The 19,181-nt window shown below is 42.6% G+C and overlaps 9 non-coding genes across 9 annotated transcripts; all 9 read left to right on the forward strand.

The window, feature by feature from the left end:
- The first annotated feature begins 2,867 nt into the window (after positions 1 to 2,867).
- Positions 2,868 to 3,058, forward strand: LOC141212465 (U2 spliceosomal RNA). The gene has a single exon (XR_012282222.1). It is a non-coding gene; the product is annotated as a U2 spliceosomal RNA (small nuclear RNA).
- Positions 3,059 to 4,156: 1,098 nt separating this feature from the next.
- LOC141212475 (U2 spliceosomal RNA) lies at positions 4,157 to 4,347 on the forward strand. Its single transcript, XR_012282231.1, has one exon. It is a non-coding gene; the product is annotated as a U2 spliceosomal RNA (small nuclear RNA).
- Positions 4,348 to 5,445: 1,098 nt separating this feature from the next.
- On the forward strand, positions 5,446 to 5,636 carry LOC141212467 (U2 spliceosomal RNA). Its single transcript, XR_012282224.1, has one exon. It is a non-coding gene; the product is annotated as a U2 spliceosomal RNA (small nuclear RNA).
- A 1,098-nt stretch (positions 5,637 to 6,734) lies between these two features.
- On the forward strand, positions 6,735 to 6,925 carry LOC141212479 (U2 spliceosomal RNA). Its single transcript, XR_012282235.1, has one exon. It is a non-coding gene; the product is annotated as a U2 spliceosomal RNA (small nuclear RNA).
- A 6,453-nt stretch (positions 6,926 to 13,378) lies between these two features.
- Positions 13,379 to 13,564, forward strand: LOC141212495 (U2 spliceosomal RNA). The gene has a single exon (XR_012282249.1). It is a non-coding gene; the product is annotated as a U2 spliceosomal RNA (small nuclear RNA).
- A 1,115-nt stretch (positions 13,565 to 14,679) lies between these two features.
- Positions 14,680 to 14,870, forward strand: LOC141212463 (U2 spliceosomal RNA). Its single transcript, XR_012282220.1, has one exon. It is a non-coding gene; the product is annotated as a U2 spliceosomal RNA (small nuclear RNA).
- Positions 14,871 to 15,988: 1,118 nt separating this feature from the next.
- On the forward strand, positions 15,989 to 16,179 carry LOC141212418 (U2 spliceosomal RNA). Its single transcript, XR_012282178.1, has one exon. It is a non-coding gene; the product is annotated as a U2 spliceosomal RNA (small nuclear RNA).
- Positions 16,180 to 17,291: 1,112 nt separating this feature from the next.
- On the forward strand, positions 17,292 to 17,482 carry LOC141212462 (U2 spliceosomal RNA). Its single transcript, XR_012282219.1, has one exon. It is a non-coding gene; the product is annotated as a U2 spliceosomal RNA (small nuclear RNA).
- Positions 17,483 to 18,594: 1,112 nt separating this feature from the next.
- Positions 18,595 to 18,785, forward strand: LOC141212431 (U2 spliceosomal RNA). The gene has a single exon (XR_012282189.1). It is a non-coding gene; the product is annotated as a U2 spliceosomal RNA (small nuclear RNA).
- Positions 18,786 to 19,181: the final 396 nt, after the last annotated feature.

The raw sequence follows: 19,181 nt of genomic DNA on the forward strand, positions 1-19,181 counted from the left end.
TATGGTAAAATCAATGGTGGTGTTCAAAAGAATAACTCATCCCACAATAAAACAAGCCCTCACATGGCCATATTGAGGGAAAACTAAAAAAGTTATGGCTCTGGGAAGAAGGGGAGCAAAAAGTGAAAAAGCGCAAAAATGGAAAAACCTGAGGTGATAAAGGGGTTAACTGGAATTTTCTGCCATGGACTCATTGGCAAATCTGAAATAGATATTTCTCGCTCCCTTATCAGGATGTACACATATATCTTTGGCCTCATTCAGACGTCTGTTTTTCATGTTTGTGTCCTCTCCATATTTGTTACGGATAGATCACATACACAATATAATCTGTGGAGTCGTCCACATGTCATTTTTTTTTTGAAAACCGCGTAGTGTCCGTTTTTTATCCTAGTGGTTGATGAAAATTCTCCAGTCAGATCTATGGGTCCATTACATCGCTGACAGCTGGCATTGCCATCCATGTGCTGTCTGTGATAACACTGTTACCAGAGGAGAAGCTTCTCAATTTATGGATTTATTTTGCATACAAGAAAAGCTGATGAAACGCTGAAGATAAAAACTGACCACTTTCAGACATTTTTTGCATATACGATAAGTCACTGACATCTGATTAAGGCCTAAGGCCCCGTTCACATGTCAGGTTTTAATCAGTGTTTTTTTTCTCATTTTCATCTGATTTTGGTCAGTGTGGCAGTTTCTCTCCTCAGTGGGGCATATTTTTTTATATGTACAGTAAAAAGCTAAAGGTTTCCTAGCCTCGCTTGCCCGGCCTATAGACCCTGGAAAACAGGCAGTACAGGCAACATGGTTGGTTCTGGCCATTTTTCTGACAGACTCGTTGACTTCAATAGATGATCTTTATCTACAAATCGGATGAAAATCGGACCGGTCTCAGTTCTCATTTACAGATCAATCGTCCACAATAAATAGAGCTGTAAACCTGTCCCCGGTCTATAACGGAGCATATTCTACCTGTTACAGAAATAACCAGACGTGAAAAGAGCCATGTGCTATTCTTACAAGGAAGGGGCCACCATTTTATGTTTTGTATTAATAATTATGTAATCAATTATTTTTTATACAAAATTAAATGTACCACTTTATTAGTTTTTTATTTATTTATTTTTACATTGGCCACTAGGGGCTGCCATTTTTATTTGGGGGGGGTGTAAGAAGCGCTCTTACACACCTCATTTACGGCAGCCCTGGCCATAAGAGACAGTAGTCTGTCACCGACCCTATCTCTAACATTACAGGCCGCTCCTCCTGCCTCTAGCTGTGACCTGGGCACGCCCCCTTGGCTGTTCAGGCCGCAGCCGTGGGAGGAGATTGCAGCCATCTTTGTGGAGCCTGCAGTGTAAGCTGTACATTCCCCCTGTCGTTGCACGCACTGCTCAGTCAGAGCGTGCCATGACAGGAGCTCCCGGGGAGGAAATGCCTAGGAGTGGACGTCCCGAGTGAGTATCTGCGGCGGCGCCGTGCGGTGATCTCAGCTTCTCTGCTGTTATCACCGCCGACATCTTCAGGCAACACAGACACAGCGCTGCGTGGAAACGTGGAAGGTGAGTAGAAGCGTTTATTGTTTTGATTTTTTTTTCCTTTGCATTGAATATATGGGGGCATAAAACCACAAGGATGGAGGAGGAGGAGTCATAAACCCACCAGGATGGAGGAGGAGGCATAAACCCACCAGGATGTAGGGGGCATATACACACCAGGATGGATGGAGGGGGGGCATATACCCACCAGGATGGATGGAGGGGGCATATACCCACCAGTATGGAGGGGGGTATATACCCACCAGGATGGATGGAGGGGGGGCATATACCCACCATGATGGATGTAGGGACATGAAGGACATGTGACATACACTGCCAATGACACATGCCCTTGCTTGTGTGAAAAAAATCACTTCGCTCCGTGTGTGTGCTGCTGATAGGCTGACAGATTGCACCTCCCCACTGTAAATGCGGGAAAGAGAAAAAAAAATGGAGATCTTCATTATTACTGCAGAGATCAATCCCCTGCCCCTCCCCCCACCCCGCTGTACACTCAAACTGCGTATTAACATTAATTTTCATCATTACTGAGAAAAAATCCAGTTATGATTTTGGTGCACGAGCAGTTATCGAACATAACCTCGAACAGCCGAATTTTTCTCAAATCGTTCGTGTTCGCCGAACGGCTCAAACACCGCCCAAAACAGCTCGAATTTGAGATTGGCGAACAGTTCGAGTAGAACAACGCTCATCTCTAGTTGTCTCCCTCTGGTGGAACACTGACTTCTTTCATTTAACGCCTGCAGACTATAAAAGATAACCCAACCCAAAAAGTTTGGTTGATTAGTCTGTGGCATTCTTTTAAACTGTTGCTTATGGCGGTCTTTGTGAGCATCTCAGTGCCGTTCAACCAGCCAGGTATCCTGCCTGCAGTAGATGGAATGTGGCAATGGAACACTGGCTGCGCGTGTCATAATAGGCTCTGAGCCTTTATATACCAGCGCACGGCAGCAGCCACCTTCAGTCTGCTGCTGGACAGCCAGCAGCAGCAGGAAAGGTAAGTAATCAGCAACACTCCTGCTAAGGGTAGACAGCTGCTCGCCCCCCCCTTAATTGGTTCTCCTCCCTTCCACCGGTGTTGAGGCAGGTGGGAACAGCAGGGGGTGAGGGTGCTGTGCTAAAATAGTTGGAGTCATGCAGATCTAAAACGCGTGGATTGCTGCAGCAGCAAGCCGAAAAGTGCAGGCATGTAAGGGATCTAGAGGTTGACAACATGTCTTCTTAACGGGAGTCCAGGTGGCCATCTCCACAAATGGACTTTTCAGGATCCGAGGGTGGCACCGTAGGCCGAAACCAATTCTGGTTATCGCTTCTCGGCCTTTTGGCTAAGATCAAGTGTAGTATCTGTTCTTATCAGTTTAATATCTGATACGTCCCCTATCTGGGGACCATATATTAAATGGATTTTTAGAACAGGGAGGTGGTAAAAGAGCTTGCTCTGTCCACTCCACGCATTGACCTGGTATTGCAGCATTTCCAGGACCAGTGCACTCATTCTTTAATGCAGTTTCTAAAATCAGAAAGAATTGAATTCAATGCTTTTTGTTGCTTTTGCTTGTTTGTCGGATTTTTGGATGGACTTTTTGGCTTTGCTTTTCTTCTCCTCATTGTATTTTTCATGTTAAAAGTTGCAGAAGCCAGATGACAAACTCATTTTGGTTCAACTTCAGCAACTCTGCATTGCATAGCCATGTACTGTAATGCAATGCTATCTATCTAGCTCTCCCTCTTTACTTCCTTTTGGATAAACAGCCATATTAGGCAAGCATTTTGGAGCTTTCACCTAACTAATTACAGGTGGTGAGATAAGCTGCACAATATAATTGTTCTTTCAGTATATTGTTGCACACACACCATCTATTTAGCAAATGCCCTTGTTATCAACAGCAGCCATTTAAACTCACCTGAGCTAACAGGTATGTGCGCTGGTTACTCTGCTGCACTTAAAATATCTTTTTTGGCTTGCTCCAATGCCTTTTCTGAAACGTTGTCTCCCTCTGGTGGAACACTGACTTCTTTCATTTAACGCCTGCAGACTATAAAAAATAACCCAACCCAAAAAGTTTGGTTGATTAGTCTGTGGCATTCTTTTAAACTGTTGCTTATGGCGGTCTCTGTGAGCTTCTCAGTGCCGTTCAACCAGCCAGGTATCCTGCCTGCAGTAGATGGAATGTGGCAATGGAACACTGGCTGCGCATGTCATAATAGGCTCTGAGCCTTTATATACCAGCGCACGGCAGCAGCCACCTTCAGTCTGCTGCTGGACAGCCAGCAGCAGCAGGAAAGGTAAGTAATCAGCAATACTCCTGCTAAGGGTAGACAGCTGCTCGTCCCCCCCTTAATTGGTTCTCCTCCCTTCCACCGGTGTTGAGGCGGGTGGGAACAGCAGGGGGTGAGGGTGCTGTGCTAAAATAGTTGGAGTCATGCAGATCTAAAACGCGTGGATTGCTGCAGCAGCAAGCCGAAAAGTGCAGGCATGTAAGGGATCTAGAGGTTGACAACATGTCTTCTTATCGGGAGTCCAGGTGGCCATCTCCACAAATGGACTTTTCAGGATCCGAGGGTGGCACCGTAGGCCGAAACCAATTCTGGTTATCGCTTCTCGGCCTTTTGGCTAAGATCAAGTATAGTATCTGTTCTTATCAGTTTAATATCTGATACGTCCCCTATCTGGGGACCATATATTAAATGGATTTTTAGAACAGGGAGATGGTAAAAGAGCTTGCTCTGTCCACTCCACGCATTGACCTGGTATTGCAGCATTTCCAGGACCAGTGCACTCATTCTTTAATGCAGTTTCTAAAATCAGAAAGAATTGAATTCAATGCTTTTTGTTGCTTTTGCTTGTTTGTCGGATTTTTGGATGGACTTTTTGGCTTTGCTTTTCTTCTCCTCATTGTATTTTTCATGTTAAAAGTTACAGAAGCCAGATGACAAACTCATTTTGGTTCAACTTCAGCAACTCTGCATTGCATAGCCATGTACTGTAGTGCAATGCTATCTATCTAGCTCTCCCTCTTTACTTCCTTTTGGATAAACAGCCATATTAGGCAAGCATTTTGGAGCTTTCACCTAACTAATTACAGGTGGTGAGATAAGCTGCACAATATAATTGTTCTTTCAGTATATTGTTGCACACACACCATCTATTTAGCAAATGCCCTTGTTATCAACAGCAGCCATTTAAACTCACCTGAGCTAACAGGTATGTGCGCTGGTTACTCTGCTGCACTTAAAATGTCTTTTTTGGCTTGCTCCAATGCCTTTTCTGAAACGTTGTCTCCCTCTGGTGGAACACTGACTTCTTTCATTTAACGCCTGCAGACTATAAAAAATAACCCAACCCAAAAAGTTTAGTTGATTAGTCTGTGGCATTCTTTTAAACTGTTGCTTATGGCGGTCTCTGTGAGCTTCTCAGTGCCGTTCAACCAGCCAGGTATCCCGCCTGCAGTAGATGGAATGTGGCAATGGAACACTGGCTGCGCGTGTCATAATAGGCTCTGAGCCTTTATATACCAGCGCACGGCAGCAGCCACCTTCAGTCTGCTGCTGGACAGCCAGCAGCAGCAGGAAAGTTAAGTAATCAGCAACACTCTTGCTAAGGGTAGACAGCTGCTCGTCCCCCCCTTAATTGGTTCTCCTCCCTTCCACCGGTGTTGAGGTGGGTGGGAACAGCAGGGGGTGAGGGTGCTGTGCTAAAATAGTTGGAGTCATGCAGATCTAAAATGCGTGGATTGCTGCAGCAGCAAGCCGAAAAGTGCAGGCATGTAAGGGATCTAGAGGTTGACAACATGTCTTCTTAACGGGAGTCCAGGTGGCCATCTCCACAAATGGACTTTTCAGGATCCGAGGGTGGCACCGTAGGCCGAAACCAATTCTGGTTATCGCTTCTCGGCCTTTTGGCTAAGATCAAGTGTAGTATCTGTTCTTATCAGTTTAATATCTGATACGTCCCCTATCTGGGGACCATATATTAAATGGATTTTTAGAACAGGGAGGTGGTAAAAGAGCTTGCTCTGTCCACTCCACGCATTGACCTGGTATTGCAGCATTTCCAGGACCAGTGCACTCATTCTTTAATGCAGTTTCTAAAATCAGAAAGAATTGAATTCAATGCTTTTTGTTGCTTTTGCTTGTTTGTCGGATTTTTGGATGGACTTTTTGGCTTTGCTTTTCTTCTCCTCATTGTATTTTTCATGTTAAAAGTTGCAGAAGCCAGATGACAAACTCATTTTGGTTCAACTTCAGCAACTCTGCATTGCATAGCCATGTACTGTGATGCAATGCTATCTATCTAGCTCTCCCTCTTTACTTCCTTTTGGATAAACAGCCATATTAGGCAAGCATTTTGGAGCTTTCACCTAACTAATTACAGGTGGTGAGATAAGCTGCACAATATAATTGTTCTTTCAGTATATTGTTGCACACACACCATCTATTTAGCAAATGCCCTTGTTATCAACAGCAGCCATTTAAACTCACCTGAGCTAACAGGTATGTGCGCTGGTTACTCTGCTGCACTTAAAATGTCTTTTTTGGCTTGCTCCAATGCCTTTTCTGAAACGTTGTCTCCCTCTGGTGGAACACTGACTTCTTTCATTTAACGCCTGCAGACTATAAAAAATAACCCAACCCAAAAAGTTTGGTTGATTAGTCTGTGGCATTCTTTTAAACTGTTGCTTATGGCGGTCTCTGTGAGCTTCTCAGTGCCGTTCAACCAGCCAGGTATCCTGCCTGCAGTAGATGGAATGTGGCAATGGAACACTGGCTGCGCATGTCATAATAGGCTCTGAGCCTTTATATACCAGCGCACGGCAGCAGCCACCTTCAGTCTGCTGCTGGACAGCCAGCAGCAGCAGGAAAGGTAAGTAATCAGCAATACTCCTGCTAAGGGTAGACAGCTGCTCGTCCCCCCCTTAATTGGTTCTCCTCCCTTCCACCGGTGTTGAGGCGGGTGGGAACAGCAGGGGGTGAGGGTGCTGTGCTAAAATAGTTGGAGTCATGCAGATCTAAAACGCGTGGATTGCTGCAGCAGCAAGCCGAAAAGTGCAGGCATGTAAGGGATCTAGAAGTTGACAACATGTCTTCTTATCGGGAGTCCAGGTGGCCATCTCCACAAATGGACTTTTCAGGATCCGAGGGTGGCACCATAGGCCGAAACCAATTCTGGTTATCGCTTCTCGGCCTTTTGGCTAAGATCAAGTGTAGTATCTGTTCTTATCAGTTTAATATCTGATACGTCCCCTATCTGGGGACCATATATTAAATGGATTTTTAGAACAGGGAGATGGTAAAAGAGCTTGCTCTGTCCACTCCACGCATTGAGCTGGTATTGCAGCATTTCCAGGACCAGTGCACTCATTCTTTAATGCAGTTTCTAAAATCAGAAAGAATTGAATTCAATGCTTTTTGTTGCTTTTGCTTGTTTGTCGGATTTTTGGATGGACTTTTTGGCTTTGCTTTTCTTCTCCTCATTGTTTTTTTCATGTTAAAAGTTGCAGAAGCCAGATGACAAACTAATTTTGGTTCAACTTCAGCAACTCTGCATTGCATAGCCATGTACTGTAATGCAATGCTATCTATCTAGCTCTCCCTCTTTCCTTACTTTTGGATAAACAGCCATATTAGGCAAGCATTTTGGAGCTTTCACCTAACTAATTACAGGTGGTGAGATAAGCTGCAAAATATAATTGTTCTTTCAGTATATTGTTGCACACACACCATCTATTTAGCAAATGCCCTTGTTATCAACAGCAGCCATTTAAACTCACCTGAGCTAACAGGTATGTGTGCTGGTTACTCTGCTGCACTTAAAATGTCTTTTTTGGCTTGCTCCAATGCCTTTTCTGAAACGTTGTCTCCCTCTGGTGGAACACTGACTTCTTTCATTTAATGCCTGCAGACTATAAGAAATAACCCAACCCAAAAAGTTTGGTTGATTAGTCTGTGGCATTCTTTTAAACTGTTGCTTATGGCGGTCTCTGTGAGCTTCTCAGTGCCGTTCAACCAGCCAGGTATCCTGCCTGCAGTAGATGGAATGTGGCAATGGAACACTGGCTGCGCGTGTCATAATAGGCTCTGAGCCTTTATATACCAGCGCACGGCAGCAGCCACCTTCAGTCTGCTGCTGGACAGCCAACAGCAGCAGGAAAGGTAAGTAATCAGCAACACACCTGCTAAGGGTAGACAGCTGCTCGTCCCCCCCTTAATTGGTTCTCCTCCCTTCCACCGGTGTTGAGGCGGGTGGGAACAGCAGGGGGTGAGGGTGCTGTGCTAAAATAGTTGGAGTCATGCAGATCTAAAACGCGTGGATTGCTGCAGCAGCAAGCCGAAAAGTGCAGGCATGTAAGGGATCTAGAGGTTGACAACATGTCTTCTTAACGGGAGTCCAGGTGGCCATCTCCACAAATGGACTTTTCAGGATCAGAGGGTGGCAACGAAGGCCGAAACCAATTCTGGTTATCGCTTCTCGGCCTTTTGGCTGCGGTCAAGTGTCTTGTACAGGCGACTGTGGTCCAGAAGGTACTCGGGTACCCCTCTCCTCGGCCTTGCAGGGTGACCCACTTCGGTGGGCTCCCCTGCCTGCTGCTATTGGGAGAGGGCTTAGTCCCAGGGTAACGGGTTGCGATCCCCCCCAGCCTCTCAGGTGTTTCTGTTTACAGAACTCTGAAAGGCGCAGATTGCAAGCGGTTTGCGATTTGCTTTTTCTTGTTGCGTTACCATGGAGGTTGACCCCAACCTCGTGCCTCACTATGCGAGGCTTAAAAACACTATCCGTATTCATTTCACAGAGGGCGGAAGTGATGAAAGGAAATTGCGGTACGTAGTCCAGGACGTGCTTGAAGGGCTCTTTCATGTGCAGAAGAACGAGATTCTCTCTATCCAGGATTATCCGAGGCGTGGCGATTATGACATCACCTTCACCGGGGAAGGCCATTTTCAGGATGTCCTGGTAAGAGCCAGAAAGGCAAAAAACAATCCTATTCTAAAAGGAATACAAGTTATCGAGCACGTCCTGGATGAGGTAAAAATGGTAATCCTTAAAGTATTTTCTCCTTTCGTTACTTCAGTGGAACTAACATGTTTTCTTTCAATGTACTTTAAAAGTGTAAAATGTATAGGGAAAGTACTTAATGAGTTTCACATATGGACGTCCAAATGGAAATTTCTAGTAACATGTGAAAGAGACCCTAATTTCCCAGGCGGTGTGAAACTCCCTCCTGCACGTTTTAAAATAGGTTCCTCAAATGGAGACTTCTTTTTTTCTGGTATGCCACCCTTTTGTAGAAACTGTGGAAAATATGGCCATTTTAAGGATGACTGTGAGGCAACCTGTAGAAACTGTGCTAGTACAGAACATGACACCAAAGAATGTCCTCATGATAAAAAATGTAATTTCTGCCAAAAACCTGGTCATTTTTATTTTTCATGCCCACATAGGTTCTGGGAGGCCGAACAGAGACGGAAGGAAAAGGCCAGGACATCTGAAAATGAACCAACAGGTCAGACCACCCCTCAGGAGGAGGAACAACAACCTGGAGCCTCAGCGAGCAAAGAGGGCGATTCGAGTGATGAGGAAAGCTCAGAGGTAATGAAGGGTAACTCCCAAGCAGTGAGGAAAAGTTGGCACCAAGACAACAGGGAGGCTAAAAGAAAGGCAGAAAAGGAACAAAAGGGCATGATCGGTAAAACCAAAAGAGACCGGCAGAAGGTTGACACCGAGCCCGAGGCAAAAACTGGGTTTCCTGGGCCTGAGTCTGAGGCTAACTGGACTACGGTGGGTCCCCATAAAAAGAAAAGAGGGAAGAAAGATGGTTCGAATGGAGCGGCTGATGGGGATCAGATGGACACATCTCCTGGTGGGGATGTGGACGTTGGTCCCCCAAAGGTCCCGGACCCTGCTGACCCCGGTGGGGAGCCGGGCCTTGCCAGCTCCGTGAGCTCGGGTACATTGCCTTGTACACAACCTTCCCCTGTGTGTCGGCCTCCCCTGGGTGCAGGGGAGCCACCTGGGGACCCACCTGATAAGGATCTGAATGGCCAGCCCATGGAGACCCAGGGTGCTGTTCCTCTTAGTTGTCTCCCAAGCTACTCACATGTAGCGTTGGGTCATTGTCTTGGTGAGTCAAGTTCCTCCTCCATGGAGTCCTTACTTACGATAAATTCGGACGAGGGAAGTAGCTCGAGCGTAAGTGGTCTGGCCGGTTCAGCGGATAGGAAGTAAGTTCCGTATTTCTGTTTTATATAATTTTTTTACTTTCCTCCAATGGCAGAACTTAAGGGCATTTCCCTCAATGTGAGGGGTCTAAAATCAAAAACCAGAAGAGTAACATTATTTAATTTTTTAACTTGTCTTACTGCTTCCGTCTTCTTTTTACAGGAATGCAATATCCCGCACACAGTATCCTACAAAAAATACAAAGAGGATTGGAAATGTGGCCCATCAGTGTGGTCCGGGTCAAATGTTACCGGATCAGCAGGGATAGCTATACTTTTTAAGGGAAACGTTCAAATTGATTTTATCCAAGAGATTTTACCAGGTCGTATGTTATTAGTTAAAGCTTTTATTAATGGTGTAAAATGGCAATTTTTAAATTTTTATGGGTCCCCAGATAAAAATGAAAGAGCTGACATGTTAGAGATTTTACCATTATTTATTAATACCTCTGAACCTTTTATCTTGGCAGGTGATTTTAATTGTATTTTAAAGGGTGAAAGTCGGCGCTCTACAGCCGTAAGTAGAAACTATGACAAAACTTCCGGTATGTTAAGTAATATTTTAAGTGATTTTAGACTTGTTGATATTTATAAAGAATGCAACAAGACTAGTTCAGTAGAAGCCGGCTTTGCCTGGAGCAATTTAAATTGCAGTTCAAGAATAGATTTTATATTCGGTTCAGAACAAATTTTACCTGATAAATGTGAAACCCACGATAATATCTTCTCAGATCATAAATTTTTATCTTTTAGTGTAAAAATTAATGCTAATAAAAAATGTGGGAAAAAAACTTGGAAAATGAATGTATCCCTTTTAAATGATTCTAAGATTTTATCGGATTTTATTGAATTTTATAAAAACTGCAGGAGGAAGAAAGATGTAAATGTCCCTATAAGTGCCTGGTGGGATAAAATGAAAAAAAAAATAAAAGATTTTTTTATTAAGAAAAGCATATATAAAGCAAAAGAAAAGCTAGAATTATATAATAATTTAAATACCCGGTTACAGACCTTATATAAACTTAGAGAAAATGGTCTAGAAGTAGAAAAAGATATTAAAATACTGAAAGAAGAAATAACAAAATCACTAGAACAAAAAGGGAAAGAGCTCATTTTCCGCTCCAGAATAAAACACGTGGAGGAAGACGAAAAATGTTCTAGATATTTTTTTAAAAAAATGAGAGAGAAAAAAACAGTAATTGAAGATATAGATGGAGAGAAAAATATGGGAAAAATTTTGGAAAAGGTACATGGTTACTATTTTAATCTTTTTAATGATAAAACAATAGATGAAAATATAATGCAAAATTCTCTAGAAGAAATAACATCTGTTTTAGATACCGCCTCCCAAGAATTTTTATCACAAAACATAACAGAAGAAGAAATTTTACAAACCATAAAAAGTTTTAAAATTGGAAAAGTCCCTGGATCAGACGGTATTCCTATAGAGTTTTATGTAAAATTTTATGATATTTTAAAAGAGGATCTGTTTTATGTTTTTACTGAAGTTTTTAATGATAAGGTTTTATTAAAATCCTGGAAAAAAGGGGAGGTCTCATTATTATATAAGAAAGGTGATAAGACAGACTTAAAAAACTGGAGACCTATAACCCTACTAAACTGTGACTATAAAATAATGGCAAAAATTTGTGCAAACCGCCTTAAAAAAATTATAGGAAAAATAATCCACTCAAACCAAGTATGTGGTGTGCCTGAGCGCAGTATCTGGGACAATCTAAACCTTGTTAAAGACTGTATTGAAGACATTAAAAACAGAAAAGGGAAGATGGCAATTTTATCAATTGACTTCGAAAAAGCTTTTGATCAGATTTCTCATTTTTATCTTTTTAAGGTTTTAGAAAAAATGGGCATACCAGAAAGGTTTTTATTATCTCTTAAAGCGTTTTATAAGGACTGCACAAGTAAGATTTTAGTAAATGGTTTCAAGACACAAGATGTTTTTTTAAAATCAGGGGTAAAACAGGGGTGCCCCCTGTCCCCACTACTTTTTATTTGTGCTCTTGAGCCACTTTTATGTGCAATCCGTAGAGATAGACAAATATGTGGTATCCCTCTACCTGGAAGCAAAGGAACAGAAGCAAAAGTGGTGGGTTACATGGACGATGTGGCGGTCCTTTGCCGAGATGCACCATCACTACAAAACTCACTCAAACAGATCCAATCCTTTTGTACAGCTTCTGGTTTTAAGGTTAATTTTAATAAGAGTAGTATTTTAAATATTGGGGAGATGATTTTACACGATGTTTTTATTCCAATAACTGAATCTATTAATATTTTAGGTATTTCTTTCTGTGAATCCAATAATGGTCTAAATAACTGGGAGGCGGTAGCTCAGAAAGTGAATACGAAAATATGTATGTGGAATATGAGAAAATTAACGATGGAGGGTAAAGTATTAATTATAAAAATGGTCATTTTGCCTCTTTTATTGTATTTGAGTTTGGTTTTCCCTCCCCCTGTAAATATTTTAAAAAAGATCACTAAAGCATGTTTTACTTTTTTCTGGAGTTCTAAGATGGAGAAATTAAAAAGAGAAATTGTAACAAAACCAAAGCTCAAAGGTGGGAAAGACTTTCCAGATTTTAGTAGATTCCTTTTAATTAAATTTTTTTGCTTCTGTTTTAATGCCCTTTTTAAAAATCACTATTGGTCCTTTTTTATGCGTTATAACACTGTTTTTTTTATGAGAAAGTTTGGGTGGTTTGAAACGGTTTTATCATCTCCATATGCTTTTAAACTACCAACGCATTATTTAATTTTAGAAAAAATAGTGATTCATTTTAATTTAGGGGGTAAAGAAGCGGGAGATCTACAAAATAGTAAGAAATTAATTAAAAGTCTTTGTAAAAATGAAGAGTTATGTAACATTGAGCGCTAAGATGATGAACAAATATTGAATATATGGAAAGTCATTAATGCAAAATATCTTTTTAATATACAGAAAGATTTGGCTTGGAGCTGCGCACACCAATGTCTTCCGTGCCGGGCATTCCAACATAGAAGAGGACTCGTGAGGTCTGCCATTTGCCCAAGAAGCGGATGTCAAGAGGAGGAATCAGTGAAACATCTACTATGGACTTGTCCTTTTGCAAAAGCGTTCTGGAGAAAATTGCTCCCTCTGATGGAAAAAGTGGCAGACCTCAAAGACTTTAACTACGCCACAATACTTTATGGACTTATGGAATGCCCAACAGAAGACCAAAAAATTATGGCATGGAAGACAATAAATTGCGCCAAAATAGCTCTCTGGAAAGCCCGAAATATTTTAATTTTTAATCATGATGAATTGTCTTTAAATGATGTTTTTAGTTTTTGTTTAAGTGAAATGTATGTATATTTTTTATTAGATAAAAAAAATAATCCAAATATCTCCCTAAAATGGGATGTCAATGTATGGAACACATTTTGAATTTTTGTAACATTTTATTAATTTGAATATATGCAAATTTTTATCCTATTTGAATAATTTATGTTTTTAAGTCTCGTATGTTTCGAGACAATGTATAAAAATTTGTAATGATGTAAAATGTTGCTTTTATTTCTGTACATCTGTGTAATTTTTAAATAAAACTGGTTTTATCCCTGTGAGGGGATAGCCAAATTAAAAAAAATCTGTTCTTATCAGTTTAATATCTGATACGTCCCCTATCTGGGGACCATATATTAAATGGATTTTTAGAACAGGGAGATGGAAAAAGAGCTTGCTCTGTCCACTCCACGCATTGACCTGGTATTGCAGTATCTCCAGGACCGGTGCACCCCTTCTTTAATGCAGTTTCTAAAATCAGAAAGAATTGAATTCAATGTTTTTTGTTCATTTTGCTTGTTTGTCGGATTTTGGGATGGACTCTTTGGCTTTGCTTTTCTTCTCCTCATTGGATTTTTCATGTTCAAAGTTGCAGAAGCCAGATTACAAGCTCATTTTGGTTCAACTTCAGCAACTGTGCATTGCATTGCCATGTAATGTGATGCAATGCTATCTTTCTAGCTCTCCCTTTTTACTTCCTTTTGGATAAACAGACATATTAGGCAAGCATTTTGGAGCTTTCACCTAAATAACTACAGGTGGTGAGATAAGCTGCACAATATAATTGACCTTTCAGTATATTGTTGCACACACACCATCTATTTAGCAAATGCCCTTGTTATCAACAGCAGCCTTTTAAACTCACCTGAGCTAACAGGTATGTGCGCTGGTTACTCTGCTGCGCTTAAAATTTCTTTTTTGGTTTGCTACAATGCCTTTTCTGAAACGTTGTCTCCTTCTGCTGGAACACTGACTTCTTTCATTTAATGCCTGCAGACTATAAAAGAGAACCCAACCCAAAAAGTTTGGTTGATTAGTCTGTGGCATTCTGTTAAACTGTTGCTTATGGCGGTCTCTGTGAGCTTCTCAGCGACATTCAGCCAGCCAGGTATCCTGCCTGCAGTAGATGGAATGTGGCAATGGAACGCTGGCTGCGCGTGTCATAATAGGCTCTGAGCCTTTATATACCTGTGCACAGCAGCAGCCACCTTCAGTCTGCTGCTGGACAGCCAGCAGCAGCAGCAGCAGGAGAGGTATGTAATCAGGAGCCCTCCTGCTAAGGGTAGACAGCTGCTCGTTCCACCCCACCCCCCGCCTTAGTTGGTTCTCCTCCCTTCCAACGGTGTTGAGGCGGGTGGGAACAGCAGGGGGTGAAGGTGCTGTGTTTAAAGAGGTGGAGTTATGCAGATCTAAAACGCGTGGATTGCAGCAGCAGCAAGCCGAAAAGTGCAGGCATGTAAGGGATCTAGAGGTTGACAACATGTCTTCTTAACGGGAGTCCAGGAGCTCATCTCCACAAATGGACTTTTCAGGATCCTTGGGTGGCTCCATAGTTTGAAACCAATTCTGGTTATCGCTTCTCGGCCTTCTGGCTAAGATCAAGTGTAGTATCTGTTCTTATCAGTTTAATATCTGATACGTCCCCTATCTGGGGACCATATATTAAATGGATTTTTAGAACAGGGAGATGGAAAAAGAGCTTGCTCTGTCCACTCCACGCATTGACCTGGTATTGCAGTATCTCCAGGACCGGTGCACCCCTTCTTTAATGCAGTTTCTAAAATCAGAAAGAATTGAATTCAATGTTTTTTGTTCATTTTGCTTGTTTGTCGGATTTTGGGATGGACTCTTTGGCTTTGCTTTTCTTCTCCTCATTGGATTTTTCATGTTCAAAGTTGCAGAAGCCAGATTACAAGCTCATTTTGGTTCAACTTCAGCAACTGTGCATTGCATTGCCATGTAATGTGATGCAATGCTATCTTTCTAGCTCTCCCTTTTTACTTCCTTTTGGATAAACAGACATATTAGGCAAGCATTTTGGAGCTTTCACCTAAATAACTACAGGTGGTGAGATAAGCTGCACAATATAATTGACCTTTCAGTATATTGTTGCACACACACCATCTATTTAGCAAATGCCCTTGTTATCAACAGCAGCCTTTTAAACTCACCTGAGCTAACAGGTATGTGCGCTGGTTACTCTGCTGCGCTTAAAATTTCTTTTTTGGTTTGCTACAATGCCTTTTCTGAAACGTTGTCTCCTTCTGCTGGAACACTGACTTCTTTCATTTAATGCCTGCAGACTATAAAAGAGAACCCAACCCAAAAAGTTTGGTTGATTAGTCTGTGGCATTCTGTTAAACTGTTGCTTATGGCGGTCTCTGTGAGCTTCTCAGCGACATTCAGCCAGCCAGGTATCCTGCCTGCAGTAGATGGAATGTGGCAATGGAACGCTGGCTGCGCGTGTCATAATAGGCTCTGAGCCTTTATATACCTGTGCACAGCAGCAGCCACCTTCAGTCTGCTGCTGGACAGCCAGCAGCAGCAGCAGCAGCAGGAGAGGTATGTAATCAGGAGCCCTCCTGCTAAGGGTAGACAGCTGCTCGTTCCACCCCACCCCCCGCCTTAATTGGTTCTCCTCCCTTCCAACGGTGTTGAGGCGGGTGGGAACAGCAGGGGGTGAAGGTGCTGTGTTTAAAGAGGTGGAGTTATGCAGATCTAAAACGCGTGGATTGCAGCAGCAGCAAGCCGAAAAGTGCAGGCATGTAAGGGATCTAGAGGTTGACAACATGTCTTCTTAACGGGAGTCCAGGAGCTCATCTCCACAAATGGACTTTTCAGGATCCTTGGGTGGCTCCGTAGTTTGAAACCAATTCTGGTTATCGCTTCTCGGCCTTTTGGCTAAGATCAAGTGTAGTATCTGTTCTTATCAGTTTAATATCTGATACGTCCCCTATCTGGGGACCATATATTAAATGGATTTTTAGAACAGGGAGATGGAAAAAGAGCTTGCTCTGTCCACTCCACGCATTGACCTGGTATTGCAGTATCTCCAGGACCGGTGCACCCCTTCTTTAATGCAGTTTCTAAAATCAGAAAGAATTGAATTCAATGTTTTTTGTTCATTTTGCTTGTTTGTCGGATTTTGGGATGGACTCTTTGGCTTTGCTTTTCTTCTCCTCATTGGATTTTTCATGTTCAAAGTTGCAGAAGCCAGATTACAAGCTCATTTTGGTTCAACTTCAGCAACTGTGCATTGCATTGCCATGTAATGTGATGCAATGCTATCTTTCTAGCTCTCCCTTTTTACTTCCTTTTGGATAAACAGACATATTAGGCAAGCATTTTGGAGCTTTCACCTAAATAACTACAGGTGGTGAGATAAGCTGCACAATATAATTGACCTTTCAGTATATTGTTGCACACACACCATCTATTTAGCAAATGCCCTTGTTATCAACAGCAGCCTTTTAAACTCACCTGAGCTAACAGGTATGTGCGCTGGTTACTCTGCTGCGCTTAAAATTTCTTTTTTGGTTTGCTACAATGCCTTTTCTGAAACGTTGTCTCCTTCTGCTGGAACACTGACTTCTTTCATTTAATGCCTGCAGACTATAAAAGAGAACCCAACCCAAAAAGTTTGGTTGATTAGTCTGTGGCATTCTGTTAAACTGTTGCTTATGGCGGTCTCTGTGAGCTTCTCAGCGACATTCAGCCAGCCAGGTATCCTGCCTGCAGTAGATGGAATGTGGCAATGGAACGCTGGCTGCGCGTGTCATAATAGGCTCTGAGCCTTTATATACCTGTGCACAGCAGCAGCCACCTTCAGTCTGCTGCTGGACAGCCAGCAGCAGCAGCAGGAGAGGTATGTAATCAGGAGCCCTCCTGCTAAGGGTAGACAGCTGCTCGTTCCACCCCACCCAACGCCTTAATTGGTTCTCCTCCCTTCCAACGGTGTTGAGGTGGGTGGGAACAGCAGGGGGTGAAGGTGCTGTGTTTAAAGAGGTGGAGTTATGCAGATCTAAAACGCGTGGATTGCAGCAGCAGCAAGCCGAAAAGTGCAGGCATGTAAGGGATCTAGAGGTTGACAACATGTCTTCTTAACGGGAGTCCAGGAGCTCATCTCCACAAATGGACTTTTCAGGATCCTTGGGTGGCTCCGTAGTTTGAAACCAATTCTGGTTATCGCTTCTCGGCCTTTTGGCTAAGATCAAGTGTAGTATCTGTTCTTATCAGTTTAATATCTGATACGTCCCCTATCTGGGGACCATATATTAAATGGATTTTTAGAACAGGGAGATGGAAAAAGAGCTTGCTCTGTCCACTCCACGCATTGACCTGGTATTGTAGTATCTCCAGGACCGGTGCACCCCTTCTTTAATGCAGTTTCTAAAATCAGAAAGAATTGAATTCAATGTTTTTTGTTCATTTTGCTTGTTTGTCGGATTTTGGGATGGACTCTTTGGCTTTGCTTTTCTTCTCCTCATTGGATTTTTCATGTTCAAAGTTGCAGAAGCCAGATTACAAGCTCATTTTGGTTCAACTTCAGCAACTGTGCATTGCATTGCCATGTAATGTGATGCAATGCTATCTTTCTAGCTCTCCCTTTTTACTTCCTTTTGGATAAACAGACATATTAGGCAAGCATTTTGGAGCTTTCACCTAAATAACTACAGGTGGTGAGATAAGCTGCACAATATAATTGACCTTTCAGTATATTGTTGCACACACACCATCTATTTAGCAAATGCCCTTGTTATCAACAGCAGCCTTTTAAACTCACCTGAGCTAACAGGTATGTGCGCTGGTTACTCTGCTGCGCTTAAAATTTCTTTTTTGGTTTGCTACAATGCCTTTTCTGAAACGTTGTCTCCTTCTGCTGGAACACTGACTTCTTTCATTTAATGCCTGCAGACTATAAAAGAGAACCCAACCCAAAAAGTTTGGTTGATTAGTCTGTGGCATTCTGTTAAACTGTTGCTTATGGCGGTCTCTGTGAGCTTCTCAGCGACATTCAGCCAGCCAGGTATCCTGCCTGCAGTAGATGGAATGTGGCAATGGAACGCTGGCTGCGCGTGTCATAATAGGCTCTGAGCCTTTATATACCTGTGCACAGCAGCAGCCACCTTCAGTCTGCTGCTGGACAGCCAGCAGCAGCAGCAGGAGAGGTATGTAATCAGGAGCCCTCCTGCTAAGGGTAGACAGCTGCTCGTTCCACCCCACCCAACGCCTTAATTGGTTCTCCTCCCTTCCAACGGTGTTGAGGTGGGTGGGAATAGCAGGGGGTGAAGGTGCTGTGTTTAAAGAGGTGGAGTTATGCAGATCTAAAACGCGTGGATTGCAGCAGCAGCAAGCCGAAAAGTGCAGGCATGTAAGGGATCTAGAGGTTGACAACATGTCTTCTTAACGGGAGTCCAGGAGCTCATCTCCACAAATGGACTTTTCAGGATCCTTGGGTGGCTCCGTAGTTTGAAACCAATTCTGGTTATCGCTTCTCGGCCTTTTGGCTAAGATCAAGTGTAGTATCTGTTCTTATCAGTTTAATATCTGATACGTCCCCTATCTGGGGACCATATATTAAATGGATTTTTAGAACAGGGAGATGGAAAAAGAGCTTGCTCTGTCCACTCCACGCATTGACCTGGTATTGCAGTATCTCCAGGACCGGTGCACCCCTTCTTTAATGCAGTTTCTAAAATCAGAAAGAATTGAATTCAATGTTTTTTGTTCATTTTGCTTGTTTGTCGGATTTTGGGATGGACTCTTTGGCTTTGCTTTTCTTCTCCTCATTGGATTTTTCATGTTCAAAGTTGCAGAAGCCAGATTACAAGCTCATTTTGGTTCAACTTCAGCAACTGTGCATTGCATTGCCATGTAATGTGATGCAATGCTATCTTTCTAGCTCTCCCTTTTTACTTCCTTTTGGATAAACAGACATATTAGGCAAGCATTTTGGAGCTTTCACCTAAATAACTACAGGTGGTGAGATAAGCTGCACAATATAATTGACCTTTCAGTATATTGTTGCACACACACCATCTATTTAGCAAATGCCCTTGTTATCAACAGCAGCC

Source organism: Phyllobates terribilis, unplaced genomic scaffold (assembly GCF_046119375.1).
Source record: "Phyllobates terribilis strain yellow unplaced genomic scaffold, ASM4611937v1 Scaffold_175__1_contigs__length_3988992, whole genome shotgun sequence".
Lineage (NCBI taxonomy): Eukaryota > Metazoa > Chordata > Amphibia > Anura > Dendrobatidae > Phyllobates > Phyllobates terribilis.